The sequence below is a fragment of the Grammomys surdaster genome, unplaced genomic scaffold (assembly GCF_004785775.1).
Source record: "Grammomys surdaster isolate TR1022 unplaced genomic scaffold, NIH_TR_1.0 188, whole genome shotgun sequence".
Lineage (NCBI taxonomy): Eukaryota > Metazoa > Chordata > Mammalia > Rodentia > Muridae > Grammomys > Grammomys surdaster.
Genome location: NW_021604633.1, coordinates 1,017,425 through 1,036,983, shown reverse-complemented (window position 1 = coordinate 1,036,983; position 19,559 = coordinate 1,017,425). Strand labels below are relative to the sequence as shown.

Genomic DNA, 19,559 nt, shown 5'->3' with positions numbered 1-19,559 from the left:
GGAGGAGGAGGAGGAGGAGGAGGAGGAGGAGGAGGAGGAGGAGGAGGAGGAGGAGGAGATGTGGCAAAGCCAGAGAGCATCACAGAGAGTCAAGTAGTGCACGGCTACACTCCAGGTCCTGTGTACATCGGTGAGTACAACCAACAGCCCCATACTGGGTTCCTTGCTCTGTTTTGCAAGTGTTATTGCCTTTGGTGGATAGTGTTCTGTCCTGAGGCAGCTGATGGCTTTGCATCAGCAGAAGGGAAACAGAGAGAGTAAATGAGAAATGATACCAAGATATAAAGCCAGAGGACTCTCCCCTAGGGAACCCACTTTCTACTGCAAGGCTTCACCTCCTAAAGGTTCCACAACCCTCCCATAGCACCACCAGCTGGGGACTAAGTGTTCAACCATTCGAGCCTGTGGGGCACAGGGGCTCTCATGTAGAGCAGAAGGCACGGTGGAATGTGTGTGGTACACATGCACTCATAAGTGTCTGTTGTTTAATTATTTAGAATGAGGTCTCCAGACTGCTTGAAGGTCGGTGTGAAGCTATGCTCTCTCAGCCCCATGACACCTCCTAGCTTTCCTTACTGTTTGCTCAGGTATCTCCAATTATTTAAAATTATGTTGCAACTCTTTCAACATAAAACCCAAAGAACCGTATTCATGCTATAAATACTAAACCTAAAACTGGTTCTTGAATTTAAAAAAAAAATGGAGAAAATATGCCAAAATGAGCAGAATTTTGTTCAATAATGAGATAGTGGAGTTTTTTTCTTCCTTTACAAATATCCTCCTACATTATTCTGCCTTTTCAATAGTATTTAAGTACACGTCAATGCACTTTAACTAATATTTAAAAGAAAATGTAGCTTCATGGCATAGTTGTCTTGGGGGAAAATACTGCTTTGAAGACTTTCTCAATATTAAGACAGAATAGGAAAGATTTTGTAAAAATTCTTTCAAAAGCTACCTCCTTTCATCAACTGAACTATTTAGGCAAATTTTCTGAACCATGACATTTTAAATAAAGGGAATAACTGTTCTAAACGCCTGTGAATTCATCACTGAGAATTTAAAACATTATTTCAGACATCTAAGTACTGTTCACAGAAATGAAGCCATGGGCTGACTCTCAGCAGAACTGGATTATCACAGCAACCTGGCTATTCTTTGCATGTGTTTTGACGCCCTAGCAGCAGAGACAATAGTGACCACTCACCTTTAACTATTGATGGTAATATTTTATGGTTTGTGTTTTATCTAAGTAAAAAATGTTTTTGTATTAAATAGATATGTTAATGTTTTATATCAATCAAAATCTGTAGACAACAATATTTGATTTCTCACATCCTAGGCAAGCTATTAATTTAGCATTTTAATTATGTATTAATAAAAGTTATTCCTAATTAATTTATTCTGATATCATATTAGTAACATTCACTTCCAATTAGCTTACTACATTTTCCATTAATATTTCAATTAACTCCTAGTAATGTGTCAGTTTAATTTTCTAGGTAAGATATATATATATATATATATACCAAGATAAGTATCCTTGTCCTACACAGCTCCAGGGTTTGACATAACATTTTCTTCTAGAAACAGTGGAATAAGGGAGCTTTTGTCATTGCCTTATTTTTTCTCTAGGTATGTTCTTCATGGGCATAGGAATTGATTGGTATAACTGCCACTTGATGGGCATATTGGGAAATGCACTATGAGTTTGTATCACAGTGCCCACCAAACCTGCATCCTAAGAACTGAAGAACTTGGCAGTAACAGCAAGGCGGTGATAAGCAAATACTCAGTACATTCTCAGATCCCAGGCATCATTCCCAATGTTTTGCATAGTTTTGCATATTACAGCCCTCGGGGGGGGGGGGGAAGCAGTAATTTGGATTCCTTTTGGAGATGAGGAAACTAAAAGTTATGGAATATTGCCCCTGGTTCATGGAACTAGCAAATGAGTGATTCTCTCTCATGCCTCAGATTTTGTACTTTAATAACTCATTACATCCAATACCATCCTCAGTCCTGTGTTCAAGAACATTTTCCTTCATCTCCATGTTTAAGTACATATCCTGCTTGCCCCCAAACAGCTTCTTAGACCTCATCTCCCCCTGTTTCTTCTCCTATCCAAATGGAAACTTTTCAAGTCTCAAGTCTCTAACACGGCATTTAGTTGCCAATTCCCCAGGTGTATCTACCCAGCTTTCTCTTTTCATGTTAGCCACTTTGTCTCACTATTCTGGTCTCAGGTGTTATCTTACCAGCCCTGTTGAAAGTTCTCAGTAACAAATGCCACACAGACACACAATTGTCCTACTCAGGACTGACATAATCAGTGGTGCCACAGTTAGAAGCTAGAGCAGCCTTCTCTACTTCAATACTTTAGAGCAGTTCTAGGGTCAGAATGACCCTGTTGATAGAGACAAACCCATCCTCATCCTGGCCACTAGATAGCTGTTCTGATGAGATTCAATTATTCCACAGAATGAGACTGACTAGCCCACTTTAACAAAGGATACAGCATAATAGGATTCTCGGACCAAATGCCTGAGGTCAAACTGAAGAAGGGTTATCAGCTGAAATGGAAGAGTACCTGTAGGCAATCACATCTGTAACTCCCTATAATGAAAATTATTTAAATCCATGCATATATCTGTGTGTTGGTATGCAACTGCATGTTGTGACCATACAGTATATGAGTGTGAGGGAACAGAAGAATAGGTCTTCATTATATAAGTAAGTTAGCCTCCTCCTGTGAGGCTCAACTTGATTGTTAACGTGGTAGGATTTAGAAACCAGCTTCTTGGTGTGTCTTTAAGAGAGCTTCTAGATTAGGTTAAGTAGAAGTACAAAGATTATTGACAGTATCATTCCATGGGTGGGGTTCCAAATTCAGTAAAAAGAAAAAAGGAAACAGACTCCCAGCATTCCTCTTTCTATGCTTCGTGACTGAAGATCCATTGCGGCCAGCAATCTCTCTGCCTTCCTTCCATAATGGACTACCGAAATAATTCCTCCCTTCCTCAAGATTCTCTTGTCAAGGTACATTGTCCCAGCTTCGAGAAGGAGTAATAATCCTAACTCATGAGAATTTTACCTGAGAAACCTACAAATTCTTGCAATGCCCACATTGTATTTCAACCAAAAAGCATATTGAAAGCTAAGTCTTGAAGTCAATTAGGGACTTTTGACTTTGCATTATTTAATTATTTGAGAATTCACTATCTCCTTTTCTGTGGCAATTTAGTGGTAATATGTCATCACAATACTAATAAAAAAAAGAAACTTTTTCAGACAAATGAAATGACCTGCTAGATGTTTTTCCCCTGTGTAGTAGTGTGTCAAAAAATATTCTACTGTGTGCTTTTAAGAAGGGTATTTTATGGATAAGCATAAAACTCAGACCTGTGATGCAAAATTCCTCCAACTGACTTGATAAGTGGCTACCGTTTTAGGTGTGGAAATATTTGTGTGTGTTGGTAGCTGAGCTCTCAGCTCTAGAAAGGCTAGCACTGCCGGGCAATTCACAACAAATCATCACAACTTAGGAAGAAACTTGAGAGTCATGGCACTCACATTCCAATCAAGAGAGGACCCACTAATCCAGAACAGACGACAAACCCTAATCAAACAACATATCAGGCCAGAACTACCTCTGTTTCTTAAAGAAAGAGACTTTCAGCCTTTCCATGATTTGCTTATTCTCAGAAACAAAGGGGGAAGGAGTTGCAGAGCTTGGAGCAGCACACAAAGGGCCCCAAACTCCCACCTTCTATTCAATAAAGTGAAGTGGAGAAAGAAAACTATTATTCAACCAATAAGCAGGTATTGTTTTCTTAAGTGAGTGTACAGAGAACCCCTGAGATGGCGCCTTGTGGCTTCCTCAGCTGGAACCCTGCCTCTTCACCACCTCATCTGAGTCTTGTCCAAATGCATCTGCCGGCCTGACCCTCTCCACCTGCCCCCACGCTCTCCACAGCTGTCACTCTCCAAATTCACAGAGATGAACTCAATGTCTGAAAGTTGGAAGAATGCTGATTGCCACAGGGATGACAGGGAGATGACAGGCTTCTGGGGTTGCTGTTTTCTATGTTGCTGTTCCAGGGCACGGCAGCTCACTTGGTGGACATAACAGGCAATCTGGCCTCCATGCAGACATCCAGATGGTTGTTAGGAGTGGAGAGGGGCTGGCCATCAGGAAACTCAATCCAGCTCTTTCATTATGGGAGACTTTCTCCCCATTGCCTGCAGACTACACGGCCTCGTGAAAGACACTAATGTTTCAAACTTCTAACGTCCATATTACTGCTCATTTTAAAAAAATGTTTGTTATGAAAGGGAATGAAATACAGCTTGGGCGAGCAGCCTGGCTGAAGCAAAGGACATACGAATCTTGAACACAGAAGTATTCATGCTGACCTTGGCTCGGCCCCAGCACATGTGTTAATTCTGATTATTCAATTCTGTCCCCTGCATTGGAGTCACCTCTAACCAGAAACGGTCTCAGGTCCCTTCCAACAATGACAGGAAAGAATAACATCAATCATGTTCCTTTAGTGCCATTCACGGGGACTTTGGATGTGTAACTACTGAATGTCAGAAGCTGGGGAAGGGTCCATGTCCCCAGGTAGCTCAAAATGAAGCTTTACTGTGATTGATTTCATTGTTGTTGTCTTGGTCTTAATGTTTTAAGCTTAGATTTCTAAAAGGATAAAGAGGAGAACTTGAAACACACTTTTCAAACCACTAATTAATTGGAGGACTCGATCAGCATAGATAAAAATGTCTAAAAAGCATAAAGAAGCAAAACAAACTCAAAGTTAGACCCTGCTAGACAAGGGTGTCATCTGAACTATGCCATTTGGGATAAGCCTGAGAAGCTTTGAAAGTTGAGAGGTTAAATCTTGCAGAACCTTTCCTTTAGGAATAAAACTTGGACTTCATCCAAGGCAATGATGTAGGGACAGGAGAAGGAGAATTCCAAAGCAAAAACACCAATGAGCTTTTGATAGTCAAACTTGGAGAAGAGCAAAAATGAAAATCCAAAGATGCAGGGAGTGAGATAAAGAAAAAAAATCTAATCTCCCACTAACAAGAAGACCCATGTGTTTCATCCAGCAGCCTTGGCCTTATGGGGCCTGGGAACTTGAAGACAAAAATAATAAGTTACCTTAAAATACCCAGAGAAGAAGCAGAAGCCTTTACTGAACCTGCCAGAAGTATACAGGAGGACTTACCACTTCCCAAGGCCCTGGAGAAAAGTGGTATAATGCGGACAGGAACATCTGAATGGAAGGCAAGCTTTTAGGGACATCCTCCAGGCTAGTGATCCCCACGGTGTAGCTATGGAGGAGGGGGTGGCCTGGGAAGTGATGTCTCATTTGACTAAGCAATCCAAAGAAGATGGTCCAGAAACATTTGGGCAAGTCAATTTCTCCATTGTATTTTCCAGGCATATGCTTAAGAGAGTTCCCCAGGACATGTGCACTCTGCCAATGCAGACACTTTGTCAGGATCCTTTGTCTGAATGACTATGCTCTCAGAGTTTGCATGGTTAGACTCTAACTCTCAATGTCTGAGACTGCGTGTGATCCTGGGGAATAGTTCTATTGGAAAAGGGCTTCCTTTGAAAACATGAACATCAGTTCTCAGAACCCACATAAAATTGAAGAAGCCAGTATGGCAGTCCATACTTATAATGCCTATAATCAAGAAATAGGAGGATTTTAGGATCTCTATGGCCAGCCAGTCTAGCCTAATCAGTCAGCCTCAGTCCAGTAAGAGACCCTGTCTCAAAATAAGATGAATGGCCCCTGGGGGACAATACCTGAGGTTGTCCTCTGGTCTCTCTATATATGCACCTGTGTGCACATACAAGAGTGCACACACATAGAAACATGCCATCATACATAAACTCAGAAGTAAAATGTGCCAATGTGTCGCATAGCATACACCTGAGTCCACTGTGCCTACACTTATTCTCAGAGGACATGAGGATGTAGACTCCCAGAGGGAAGACCATGTAGAGACACATGGGCAGCTCAAGAAGACATGGAGACCAGCTCCCGAAGAAGCCCTGCCCACACTGGATCATGGACCTCCAGCTTCTAGACATAAGATAAAATCATGTTTGTTGTTTCTGATGCAAAGTGTAGCCCTTCCGAACAGAACTGAAAGTTTGCTCCCACATCAGTGAAGGATCAAGGTGATAATGCCATTACATGCTCGCACTAGCTTGCTAGCCCCAGCAAGCACAGTGCTAGCCACATGTGAAGATGACACTGTGGAGGCCAAGGATGATCCAGTGGGGTGCAAAACCAGGATCAGAGCAGATGAGGGGAGCCAGATGGTGGCCTGAGGGCAGGATTAGGCAGTGAGCTGGCAAAAGGGTCCCCAAGGGCGGATGTGTATTTGTGTCTGCTCTGGAACTTTGACATGAGGCTAGACCTCAGATAACAAAGCCCTGAATATTGAGGCGAAACACCAAGAATTTATAAAAAAAAAATATTCTTCATGATTCAAATATGTAACCAGAAGCTGACTTACAGAGAGGGTGAGGCCTCATCACAGCACCTCCTTGTGGTTGCTTCCTCTCCCCTTTAGGCCTCTAAAATGTGAACACTGCACAGAGGGCTCTGCTTGCTCTGCCCTTAGCCTGGTGAGGCATACAAAAGCACGACTGCTTGTGATGGGCCAAGATTCCTTGTTGTTGTTCTGGTTTAGTTCTTTGTTTCTGGCTGAAGAGAAAAAGTAAAAAAAAAAAAAATTAAATTAATTTTCAAACTCAGAGTAAATAATGTAAGGACGTCAGCAGCAGGCAAAATAAATGGGTGTGGTGGGGTCTTACTGGTATCTGTGATCAGATGAGTGCTGACTTCAATTCTGTAAGTCAGAGGTGACTTTTCACTAGTTCTTCAGGTGGCTGTCACCTTCTCTTTACAAGCTCTTTCAAAATATCCTTAAATAAAAGAAAATGACTCTGAAGCATCACGTGTCATTAAGAGGATGACAGCTGCTCGCTGCATGGAGATGGGGTTTACTGTATCCCTGTGTTGTTATTCCTAACAGCAGCAGGGATCTATGTCCTAGCTTAGCACAGCCTGCTTCAAGGCACTGTACACTTTTTAATCTGTAAGAAAATGTCAAAAGGGGGAGCTAGTTAGCTAATTGATTAGAGAGATTGGGGCTCAAAGTTTGCAGGCAGAAGAGGCTTTCAGAGGTCATGGAAAGCCCTTGGCTGTTTTCTCACTTTCTGCCCAGGGAAGGCTTTTTATCCCATTGCCTACCCCCCACACCCCTGTTTTCCCAGTAAGACAGCCCATTTCAGCCCTCTCCTGTCTCTCCCATCAGCTCAGCAGAAAAGCCGATTACAGTTTGACAACAAAACAGAAGTGGATTTTAGCTCACAGAAGCTGAGCCACCAATGGCAAAACTGGTTGCTGAGCTCCAGTCTTTGCTGTGTGGAGCCTCAAGAGTGGGAAGGTGAAAGAAACAAACTGCAGCAGAGGCCTGTGGGTTTGCGTTGAGCAAAGGGCTTCAGCAGTTGTTGTGTGCAGAAGCAGGTTCCTAACACCTTTCAGGAGCTCTGCACCGACGCTAATGTGTGCAGTTTCCGGAGATGAGACTCTGTGAGCCAAACACCAGCCTGGTCGTGGTGAGAGGCGGGCATTGCCAAGCCCTTCCTCTGCTTCAGATTCTCCTTTAGATTCTCTGGACCCCTTTCTCCTCTCCCAGCATTGCTTAAACAACCCAAGCATCCCACTTTCACCCTCTTCTGCTCAAGCTATTCTTTTGGAACCAAGATCAAACAAAGTTGTTTTTGTGATCTTTGCTTTATCATTTTCTCCCTTAGTTAGAAGATCAGTTCCTGCCCACACTCACACCTGTGCACGGCTGCCCCGAGACACAGCATGGGCCCAGCCAAGCTCAGACTCTTGAGCAAACGTCCTCCAAAGGGACCAGTAGCCTGTGTGCATGTATGTGTGTGACTGTTTGTTTCTATGAAACATTAACAAAATACACTAATGACTTATAATACATATGTGTATTCCCACCCTCCAGAACCCTCAAGAAATGCCAAGTCTTTAATAGGAGGCACATGATGTTAGGACTCCTAGGGGATCAGCTCTCGTTCTTGTGTATAAATATGTGTGCATTTATAGACACACTTGATATACATACAGTATTTTATGGTTTAAAAATTATTTCCATGCAATTTCTCATTTGATCTAAGGAAGGGAATAAAATAGAACAGCTGTCCCACCACCACATGGCTTCCTTCACATAGAATGCTCTCAGACTGTAGAATGGCACTTGGGTGCATTTGTGTGTATGTGCGAGCACAAGCATGCATGCACGTGCACAGGGACTCATACAGTTTGGTTTGGTTTGGCACAGTTAAAAATCAAAGGTCAAGACTCTAAACTAATCAGATGTAAGAGCTATGTTCAATGATATATATCTGCGATCCCAGCATTCAAAAGACTGAGGCAGTAGGATTGTTGCAAATCTAAGTTCAGTCTGGTTTACATGGTAAGTAGTTCCAGGCCAGCCAGGGCATCATTGAAAGACTCTGCATAAAAAGTTCCTTTCCTTTCCTTTCCTTTCCTTTCCTTTCCTTTCCTTTCCTTTCCTTCCTTCTTTCTTTCCTTCCTTTCTTTGTTTTTTCCTTCTTCTCTTATTTTGTCCTGAGCAAAGATCTCATATAACCCAGGCTAGCTTTCAACTCAGTGATGACCTTAAACTTCTCACCTTCCTGTCTCCAGAGCCAATAAGCTAGGATTGCAAGCTTACACCACTATGCCAGTTTTTGTAGTTCTGAGGACCTAACTCAGGCCATTTTACATAATACTCAAGTACTCTTTGAGTTACATCTCCAGCCCCTCCCCTCCAAAATCTTCTTGACACATGTAATAGATTTCAAAGACTTGATGCCACCCTGCTTGACCTTCATTATACAGCTAGAGAGCTGCTTAGGACTTGAGACATTGGTGGATAGAATTGTTAGGGATATCCTGGTCTACAATGAATTGGCTCAGTTCATGTATCTTCTGGAAAGATACACATTCATGACTATCCTGTGTTTAAGTTTAGAGATGGGAAGTATTAAAAGTCTGACCCTCCCAAGCCAGCTTGGATCCTTTTCCAAAGGGATATTTGAGATCTCTAAGCAGCCAATAAATAAACCACCATGCCTTGAGCCTTCTTAAAGCTGAACTCTGCCTCTGGCCCTCAATTCCTACTCTTCCCATGAATGACACCCTGATGCTATCTATAGCACATGGCCTTCCTAAAACCCCCACAGGCATTCCACGGAGCCTGAGAGGCACTTGCTTTGACGTGGTCTGTACATGCTAGACAAGTACTCTACCAACTAAAGAGAGGGGCACCTGCACAGGATCAGAGGAAACTTGGGGACACATCATGAAAGCAGTATGTAGTGATGGCTGTACCAACACTCACAGCATACCAGGAAGCTGAGAGAACCCTGAGGTCATCTTGTATGGTAGCAGTCCCATGGAGGAGTACAGAATTATTCATATTTCCATTAAGATTTTGGATGGGATGTATTCCTCACACCTATCTGAGTTTGCCTCTAGGGTCCTCACACATCTTTCAGCTTATGTAGATGACAAGTGAATCAAGGTGTCCAGTCCAGGGTCTTCAGGACCTGCAGGATTGCTGCTTCTGGTTGGCTTCCTCAGTGACTGCATGAATGTGTACCAGACTAAGGTTGGTTTCAGAATATCAATAAACTCCATGTTCACTATGAAGACAGGTTACAGAAATTCTTCAAGTGTCACCAGAAAGGTGTGCCTGACAAGGTTCACTCTTAAGGCTGAACACATACAGAATATCATCATTGTTTAGAAGAGACTCAGGGGTACATGGAAAGGAGGACCTCTCATGGCTTGTCACCTCTCTGAGCTCAACCCAATTGTCACAAGGATGATGCCAGTGTAGTCTGAAATGTTTGAAGGTGCCATGTAGTCTGTTATGGCTGGTAACTATGAGAGGCATCTAGGAAGTAGACAAATCTTACTGATGAGATAACAAAGGTTTCTGAAGGCAGATGATTTCCCAAAGCCACCCCAAAGGCATGCACAGAGGAAATGAATACATGGAAGTTTGCTTCCAAGACTTCAGCTGAGGTTCACTTCTTTATTTCTGTAACAGATAAAGCTGCTTTTAATAGTAATGGTGGTACCTTCTCCAAGAGGTACTGAAGAGGACATATAGAAAACAACCATCCGAAGCCAGCACATAAAAGTGCCAAGGAAAAGGTGACCATTGCACACTCCTTTTGTATCCAGTAAAATTCCATTAAAGTGGTTTACTCAGCCAAGTGGAATGGCCTAGTTTGGTGTATGACTTTGAGAAATGACTGAAGCCTTGATGGCCTAAATTTGAGAAACTACAAAGTCAGAGCAGAACTGTCAGGGTCTCCAATGTGAACTGAATCACCTCAGAGCCACCCCCAGCTCCCATTACAGTTAGCAGGCAGGGCTCATGTGTGAGTGTGCTCTGTGATCCTCTAGGGGCACGAAGGAACCAAGCTATCCAGATCACTAAACCCTTGCAGCTGAGTCCCTGGTGAAGACTCAAAAGGCAGGACATACTGCTGATGTCCAGGAAACAGAAGCATAGCACCATAGGGACCACAGACCCCCATGTCCAGCTACAGTAAGCTCTCTTCTTTAACTCTGTCTAACGACTAAAGGGAACCAAGAAAGTAGCTGTCAGCATAAGCAATGCTCACTCAGAACCCAAGCTTGGAAAGCTTGCTGCCTTGGCCATCGCTCAGCCCATAAGCCTTTGTTTAGGTGTGTCATTTATTATGTGGGCACTGATTAGTTTACATTCTCTTCCTTTTGTCTTTGACTCATAATTACTCTATGGAAAATACGATTTTAGAAAATGCAACATTAACTAAATAGAACTGACGTAACAGTAATGAACCCACTCAAGATGGGTTTTGCTATTTGCTCAATGAAGCTTCAGCGTCTAAATTAGATTGAACAATGTCCTTGGCCTCTGGGAGCATTTAAGGAAGCCAAAATCCAGAAAAGCCTGCACTGTTCCTGCTCAGATGCCAATACTCAGCCCCACTTCCTGGCTTTCTTTTTTCAGTTCCACCTGACCCTTAGGAACATCTGTTCCCCAAAGACAAAGAGAATCATTCCCCTGCCCCACCCCCAGAAGTTGTCCTCCTGTGAAGTGCAAACTAAGCTGCATGAATAATAGAAGAACTCACACAGGAGCTGTCTTCCTCCTCAGGCAGCTCCCCAGCAGACAGCCTGACAGAAAGAGAACCTGCTAGGTTGTTGCAGGCACTACCTGTGTAGCACAAAGTGAGGTGAGAGGTGGCTGCTACTGCCCTACTATGTGAATGGATGCCTGAAGTTTAGCAAAGTAAAGAACTGTCTGAGGTAAGCATCTCAATCCAAGGCAGTTGGTTTCAAAAACCTGTTCACTCACTTGCCGTCTCAGTTCAGGTGTCTCTGGACACTGGCTGCAATGACAGTGACGTGAACCTGATTACTCCAGGAGGAACTTGACCTGAGCCTCAGACTGTCCAGAACTCTGCAGACACCAGTGCCCATGTCTCAGATCATGACAGTTGGTTCTATAGATGTGACCCAAAGCAAACTGAATAGTCTTAGTCTTATTAAAATAGCACATGCAATAAACCCTGGGATGAGCTGGTGGGCCAATCTCTGACTTCATGGTGGCCTATCTTATACACAGCAGGCTCTCTGCTAAGGAATGTTTCTGCTGGAACTGCTCATGGCACAGCACTATTCCTGTGATGCACAGGAGTTTAATAAGTTACTTCCATTCTTTTTCTGTCAGCTATAGATGTGTCCACTGTACATAAATTATGTGACCTCTCTGTAGTTCATTTCATCCTTATAGAATTTGTAATAATCACTATTTCATAAGATTTTGTTATATATATATATATATATATATATATATATATATATATATGCTATAAAGTTATCACTAGAAAGCCCATGAAATTGGACTTCAACAGATTAACAAGAGTAGATTTTTGCCATTTACCAAGAGTGTATCTAACAGAAATGAATGTAGCTGACAGTTACATAGAATTTACACCATACCTTGTGTTTTGGCTCATGATACTATATTTAACTTTCCTAAGAAGTATTCATTAAATGTGTTCCCTATTATTATTCCTAACTACACTGTGAACATTAAACCCTCTCAGATAACAGGTGAAAGCAAATTTTACCCTTTCTTATTGTTCCCAGCTTAATAATTGTGTACATGCAGCCCTGGAGAGACAATGGTGACTACAAAAGCTTAGTCAGAAAGACTTTTGTATATTCCAAATTTGTTAGAGTAAAGCGTATAAAAATGAGAAAAATAGCAATAGTCACAGAAATCCTGACCAGTATGTAGATACAGCTCACTAGAACAACATGGTAAACTAGGTTCCATAACACTATGGTTACCAAAGCAGCGATAAAAAATAAGGCAGTGGTCCAAGCAAGACTCTACACTAGGAGATGGCATCGGTGGTAAGTTTTGTTCAGGACATCAGTGAGGCTTTCGTGTTGGAGAGTTGATAGATGGAGTTTATCACACAGATGGATATAACATGACTTTGAAATTGAGCAATATCCCCAGCTCAGCTTGATGGGGCTGACGATTAAAAAATATACAATTTTTTAACCTCTTTATCAAGAAGCCACCTTAATCCTTCTTTATGAGCATGTAACAAACCAACAGTGACAGAAGCCATTCAAAAATTCTAAACATTCATTCTGTCTTTAAAAAAAACAAAGGTTTTATGGATGATGTTAGCAAAACGGTTAACAAATGGTCTACCACTGGCCTACTACCATGTCCCATTTTGGTCATTTGGCTTGAGTTTCTTCATCAGCTCAGACTGCCCTTCATTTATCATTTGTCTTGTATCTAAAATGTCCCAGGTTGTTATGAGCATTCTGGGAAAAATATCTAGAAAGCAAAATGAACACAAACTACATAACAGCTCAGTCTGGATGAACATGTCTCTATGGTTGTGTCCCATTCCTTCCTTCATCCACTCAACCAGTCCACAAGCCTTGTCCCAACCTTCTAGTAAAAATCTTAGAAATGTGTCTGCTCTCATTTGTCCACACTTCTACTTCTTGTTGGGGACACCTTTGAAATAGTAAGGACAAGCTTGATGTTCCAGGACATATTTTAAAATGGTGACAATCAATCTGCTTGTGATTATGCTGCCATGTTCCTGACTAGGCAAGGCCTGTGGCCATAAGCTGCTGATGGAACACACCATCACTCGGCTCAGGCTGCCAGCTCAGGTGGCCAAAGATACTGGCCCTGCCACCCACGAGATGCCAGCATGGGAGATGGCTCTGCCAATCTTCCATCCTGTCTTCACAAGGTTGGGCTGAGCCCAGACCATCTCGCCATCCATGCAGTATGTGGTAGAAAATGGGACTCTAATGCTTAATGATTAACCAAAAGCTTTATATGTTTGGTAACGCTCAATAACAAGATGCCCACATAATTAGAGGTGTTTCCCAATTAATCAGCCTAGATATAAGCTGTTACCCAGGACTGCTCTCCATACATGTGTGGCTCTCCATCCTCCTACATCTGTCTCTCCCTACTCCTCCTCTTCCTCTCTTTACTCCTCCCACCTTAGTTCCTCCCAACTTTTGGGAAAATTTCCAGCTACAGCATGGCACCAAATTCAGGAGGCAGTGCAGAAAATGACCTTGTCTTCTAATACTGTTCACATCTTCAAAATTTTTTCATGTCCTACTATGTTTTCAGAGTAACACGAAGGACTCAGGGGATATATTGCTGGCAGCTCTATTAACAGATAAAGGACACACAGTACAGCCAGCCAAGGGGAGAGGTACATAGGGCAGGGCCCAGCAGAGTTCCAACCATGGAACTGTCAGTTCTTCTTTTCAGTGAAGTTGTGGGCACAAGATGTAGGTTGCTATTCACCAAGAGAATGGTTGACAACAAATGCATGCTCAGAATTTAGTGTCCCGAATGTTTATAGAGCTCAACAGCATCACCCTAATTGTGTGAAGAATTTGATTCCAAATCTCAGTCTCTATTCCATCCAGAGGTCACAGCTGATACCACAGAAACTGAGGCCCCATCCTCAACTGCACAGTTAGGTTTTTTATGCATGACTCAAAGCCTAGACAAACAAAATAATTTTTGTTAGGAGATGACTTCCCATAAGCTGAGGGCTGATACCAGACGTCTCTTTGGGTTAAAGTCTCTTCACTACACTGTAAAGTCCTTCTAAAAAACCATATAGGAGGGTTTTCTTCAAAGGGTTTACTCCAGACTTGTTCAAATGCACTGTCTGACTTTCTAACTTTGGTGGTTTGAGTAAGTTTGGCCTCCACAGACTCATATGTTTGGATGTTTAGGCATAGGGAATGGCACTATTAGGAAGTGTGGTCTTGTTGGATTAGGGTTGGCCTTGTTGGCATGGACGGGGATAAGCTCTACCCAGTGTGGAATTCTAGTCTCCTCTTGGCTGCCTTTGGATCAAAATGTAGAACTCTCAGCTCCTCTAGCACCCATGTCTGCCTGCACACTGCCATGCTTCCTGCTATGCTGATAATGGACTAAACCTCTGAGCCTGTAACCAGCCTCAATGAAATGTTTACCTTTATAAGAGTGGCCTTGGTCCTGGTGTCTCTTCACAGCAATAGAAATCCTAACTAATATAGTAACCAATGGGTCTTTTGAAAATGAAATGCAGCAGGTCAATTACAATTTGATATGGGATTAGTACTAGGAACAGACCTAAATTTTTTAACATGACTTAAGGGATCTCAAAGGGAGAGGTCTAGAATGCTTGCTAAAGATAAAAGAACTAGAGTTCTTATAGAAACATTTTATCTTATTAATTTTTAATAAATATCACCTAAAGCATTTCATAGGAAAGTATTCATCTAAACACAATAGTTTGGTTCAAAAATCTAATGTGGGGAGAAAATGCTGTTAGCATAATAAATAAATTGTTGCTGATCGAAATTGGCTTACCTATATTGAACTACTGGAAGGCTAGTTCTTGCTCCAGGAGGAAGATTCCGTCAGCATCAAATGGGATGACACTGGTGCTGAGTATGTTACAGAATCTACTGATGTCTTCACCACAATGGAGAAAACCAGGGACTACTTGAAGGGTGAATCTAAAATTGCCATCATCTCTGCCCCTTCTGCTGATTCTCTCATGTTTGTGATGGGTGTGAACCACGACAGAAGTATGAAAACTCACTCAAGATTTTCAACCATGTTTTCTGAAGCATCAGGAGCATGGTCCCTATGGGCAAACTCACTAATAACAACTTTTGCATTGTGGACAAACTCATGACCACAGTCCATACCATCATTGCCACACAGAAGACTGTCGACTCTTCTGGGACGCTGTGGCATGATGATTATGAATGATGACTTGGGGCTTCTTAGAACACCATACCTGAATCCACTGGCACTGCCAAGGCTGTAGGCAAGGTCATCCCAAAGCTGAACAGGATGCTCACTAGCATGGACTCCCATGTTTCTACCCTCACTGTATCTGTTGTGGATCCTACATGCTGCCTGGAGAAAGCTATCAAATACAGTGACATCAAGAAGGTGGTGGAACAGGCATCCAGGAGCCCATTTAAGGGTAGACTGGTCTACACTGAGGACCAGGTTGTCTCCTAAAGCTTTATCAGTGATTATTGGGCTGGCATTGCTCTCAATGACAACTTTGTAAAGCACATTTCATGATATAACAATGAATACAGCTACAGCCCCAGGGTGGTAAGCCCCATCAGCTACATGGCCTCCAAGGGGTAAGTAGCTCTGAACCAACCACCCCAGTGAGCCCATGAGAGGAAGGGAAAGCCTCTCAGCCACTGAGGAGTCTGCATCCCAACTCAGCCCCCAGTATTGAGCATCTCCTTTCACAGTTTTTAATCCAAGATCCCCAGAAGAATACGGGGGGTGGGGGGCTCCAGGATCCCTACTCTTTTGAATACCATTGATAAAGTTCATTGCATTTCCTAAATAAATAAATAAATAAATAAATATGTAAATAAATAGTTTTAATAAGTCAATGAGCTTTGTCAGCTCTCACATCCTTCTGAAAGTGGTATTTGTGGTTGGAACTGTGAATTTGCTGAGGTTTTGGTTTGATTTAATTGTATTTTTAATTATGCGTATGTGGTTACGTGCACATGACTGCTGGTGCCTGTAGAGGTGTCAGATCCCTTGGAGCTGGAGCTACAGGGGTTGTGAGCCATTTGATGGTGGTATGAGGAATCAGGTTTGGGTGCTCTGGAAGAACAGTGAGTGCAGGGCCAACTTTCCAACCCAGCTGAGAAGCTGTATAGATGACCATAAGTTACTCTTGACTTAGGACTGAAATTTAGAAAACAAGAGTTTGTCAGCATTGCTCCCATAGAAGATATAAATGGAAAGGAACACACTTTGAGAGGATGTGCTTCTCTGTGCTGTGAATGTGCTCCCTGTGACCTGTGTTTAAGAATTAAAGAAGAGGATGCATGAATGTCTTAGGATTTGGGCATACTGGGTATCTGAGTAGCCCAAAAGCAGCTTTACCAAGACTGTGTGAAGAGGAAGCAGCCATGACCTCTCCAAGTACAGTTGTAGCAAGTGTCCTTTGGGCCAAAATCTGATGAGTTAAAATTGATGCCGATGCCAGGAAGTGCTTGCTGACAGGAGCCCAATCTAGCTATCTCTAGAGAGGTTCTTCCAGAGTCTGACAAATCCAGAGGCAGATTCTCATAACATTGGACTGAGCACGGGGTCCCCAGTGGAGGAGTTAGAGAAAGGACTGAAGGTGCTGAAGGGGTTTGCAACTCATAGGAAGAACAACAATATCCCCCCCACCCGAGCTCTCAGGGACTAAACTATCAACCAAAGAGTACACATGGAAGGACCCATGGCTCCAGCTGCATAAGTAGCAGAGGATGATGGCCTTGTCGGGCGTCAGTGGGAGGAGAGGCCTTTAGTCCTAGGAAGGCTCAATGCCTCAATATAGGGGAATGCCAGGCAGGGAGGCGGGAGTGAGTGGATCGGGGAGCACCCTCATAGAAGCAGGGGGAGAGAGGATGGGATGGGGGTTTCTGGAGTGGAAACCGGAAAAGGGGATAACATTTGAAATATAAATAAATATCCAGTAAAAAAGAAAAGGAAAAGAGAAAAAAAACTGTCACAGTGGATCCACTGGTGGCAGTATAGAGCAGATAAGAGTTAATGGGGTTGTTGAAAAAAAAATTTTCATGTGGTCAAGTAAATCATACTCAAAGCAGAATAGAACAGAGATCTGGATTTCACTTATGAACTGTGAAAGTCCAAGACAAACCACTCCTGAGCTCAGTGAAGCTGCACAACGACTCATGTTTTGTACCTTCATAGATTGACTTTAATTTTGCACTCCATAAAAGGATACATGGTCTTTCTAGACTGTTAATGTCACTGGCATCCAAAATGTGCATGTATCCCAAAACTCATCACTCTTTATGGTTTTGGTACCCAGAGCTGCTGTTGCCTAGAACTGTACCTCTGCCAACCTTGATCGACTCTCAAGCCCATGGCTTATCCAAGGTCATGCCTGTCTCATGGACTCCCTTGACAGGGTTTTTCTAACTAGCTTTTGTCTCTGTTTTGGATGTAGGAAGAAAATAAATAATGACATTTGAAATTATTCTCCTTTACAATATATTCAAGTGTTTGGCAGTCTAGATAGAGAACCTGATGGTAATCAGGATACATCATCCATAAATGGCCATTTCTTGATCCCTCTACTGTTAATTCCTCTGTTCTTGTTTTGTATTGTCACCAACTTCGTTACTGATTGAATATAATTTTGCTTACAGACTTCAGATTTCACATCAGTCTTGGAAATTCAGCAGCATCCGGATTGGTTCTTTCAAATAAAGGACAGGCAACAAGGGAAGAACATGTATAAATTGTGTTACAATGGAAAGGGACAATCCTTGGGGTAGAGACAAGGTACAATTATGGTATGCGGACGTGGGAATCCGGATTTACACACAATCAGAAAACACTGAAAGAAGGAAACTTTTCAGTATTAATGAACTGCAGGAACTTGTCTCTTTGCAAAGAAAATCATGTGTCTGTGGAGGAAATGCGCTTGCCCCAGAGCATGCAAGTAATGATATGAGAAGAGATGAAGCAGAAGGTAAGATTAGAGGCAGATGCCAGGCCAAAGAAGAGACTGAATATTAACATGAATGAGGTTGATGCTATCTTTGTGGTAACAGAAAGCCTGTAGCCAGCTTCAGTGGGGGCAGGACTAAGAACAGGTTATAAATTAAGTCAAAGGAAATGTAGAGATTGGAGTGATGGCTCAAAGGTTAAGAATGCTTGCTCCTTTTTTGAAGGACCAGAGTTTGTTTCCCAGCACCCACAACAGATAGCTCACAACCACCTATAACTCCAGTTTCAGGGGGATCTGATGCCCTCTTCTGGCCTCAGAAAGTACTTACAATGCACGTACATATGTACATACATACATACAGACAGACAGACATACATATACTTAAATCTTTAAAGATAAAAAGAACCCCAAATTGAGCACATTCAGTTGGCCTGCTGTATCCACAGTCTCCTTACCTGAACATTCAACCATAAACTGAACATTCATTGCAAAAAAGTATCTCTTTCTCCCATCTTTGCTCTCTGAACAATATGGCTTCATAGCATGTTCACTGCATTGTGTGTTGCAAGTAATACATGATGATCTAAGGAATGTGGGGGGGGGTGACATAGGCACTGCACAAATACTGTCAGTTTATAAAAGAGACTTCTGCCTCTTCAGATTCTGCTATCCAAAATAGGCCCTGGACTCAATCCCCACAAAATACTGGAAGCTACTATGTCCAGTGAAGGAAAACATGTTTTCTGAAATTCAAGCTCATTGTTTACTTTTACTTTTGTTTCCACTAATCTCCTCTTGCCACATCGTTATCTCTAAAATGGAAAACATTGCTCAAGAGGGTCACTTTCCAAATTTAGGGATCTGACAAGGGACCTGGGTTGATTTCCCATTAAGTTTGAGTATCACATGTCTTCAGCACTGAATTGCATGGGCAGCCATGGTTCTGAGAACCCATCAATTACTGCCCCTAGCCCAGGTTCTTGAGTAGCAGCTACCTACCTACATGTGTGGTGTTTTTCATGGCAAAGCCTGAGACACCCTTGATTCTCTGAGCTATGTCCTTGGATATGTCTCCTTAATTTTCATTGGTCCCCAAGTCCCAGCCAATGACAGAACCACCATTTAAATCAGTAAACAGTGAGGAAAAATCAACCCTTATCCATGTGGGTTAGCCAAGGGCCTCAAGAGAAACAACAGGCAGAGGCCAGGTGAATTTGCTCTCTCTGTCTCTCTGTCTCTGTCTCTGTGTCTCTCTCTCTCTCTCTCTCTATCTCTCTGTCTCTCTGTGTGTCTCTCTCTGTCTCTCTGTCTCTCTCTCTCTCTCTCTCTCTCTCTCTCTCTCTCTCTCTCTCTCTCT

General features: G+C 42.5%; 1 long non-coding RNA gene across 2 annotated transcripts in view; it reads right to left on the bottom strand.

The window, feature by feature from the left end:
- Positions 1 to 19,559, bottom strand: part of LOC114622469 — a 49,712-nt gene that overhangs the window by 18,372 nt on the left and 11,781 nt on the right. For both annotated transcript variants that reach the window (XR_003711598.1, XR_003711599.1), the window contains exons 2-3: positions 6,845 to 6,955; positions 6,544 to 6,734 (exon numbers count right to left, since the gene is read on the bottom strand). This is a non-coding gene — a long non-coding RNA (uncharacterized LOC114622469). The remainder of the gene's footprint in view (positions 1 to 6,543; positions 6,735 to 6,844; positions 6,956 to 19,559) is intronic.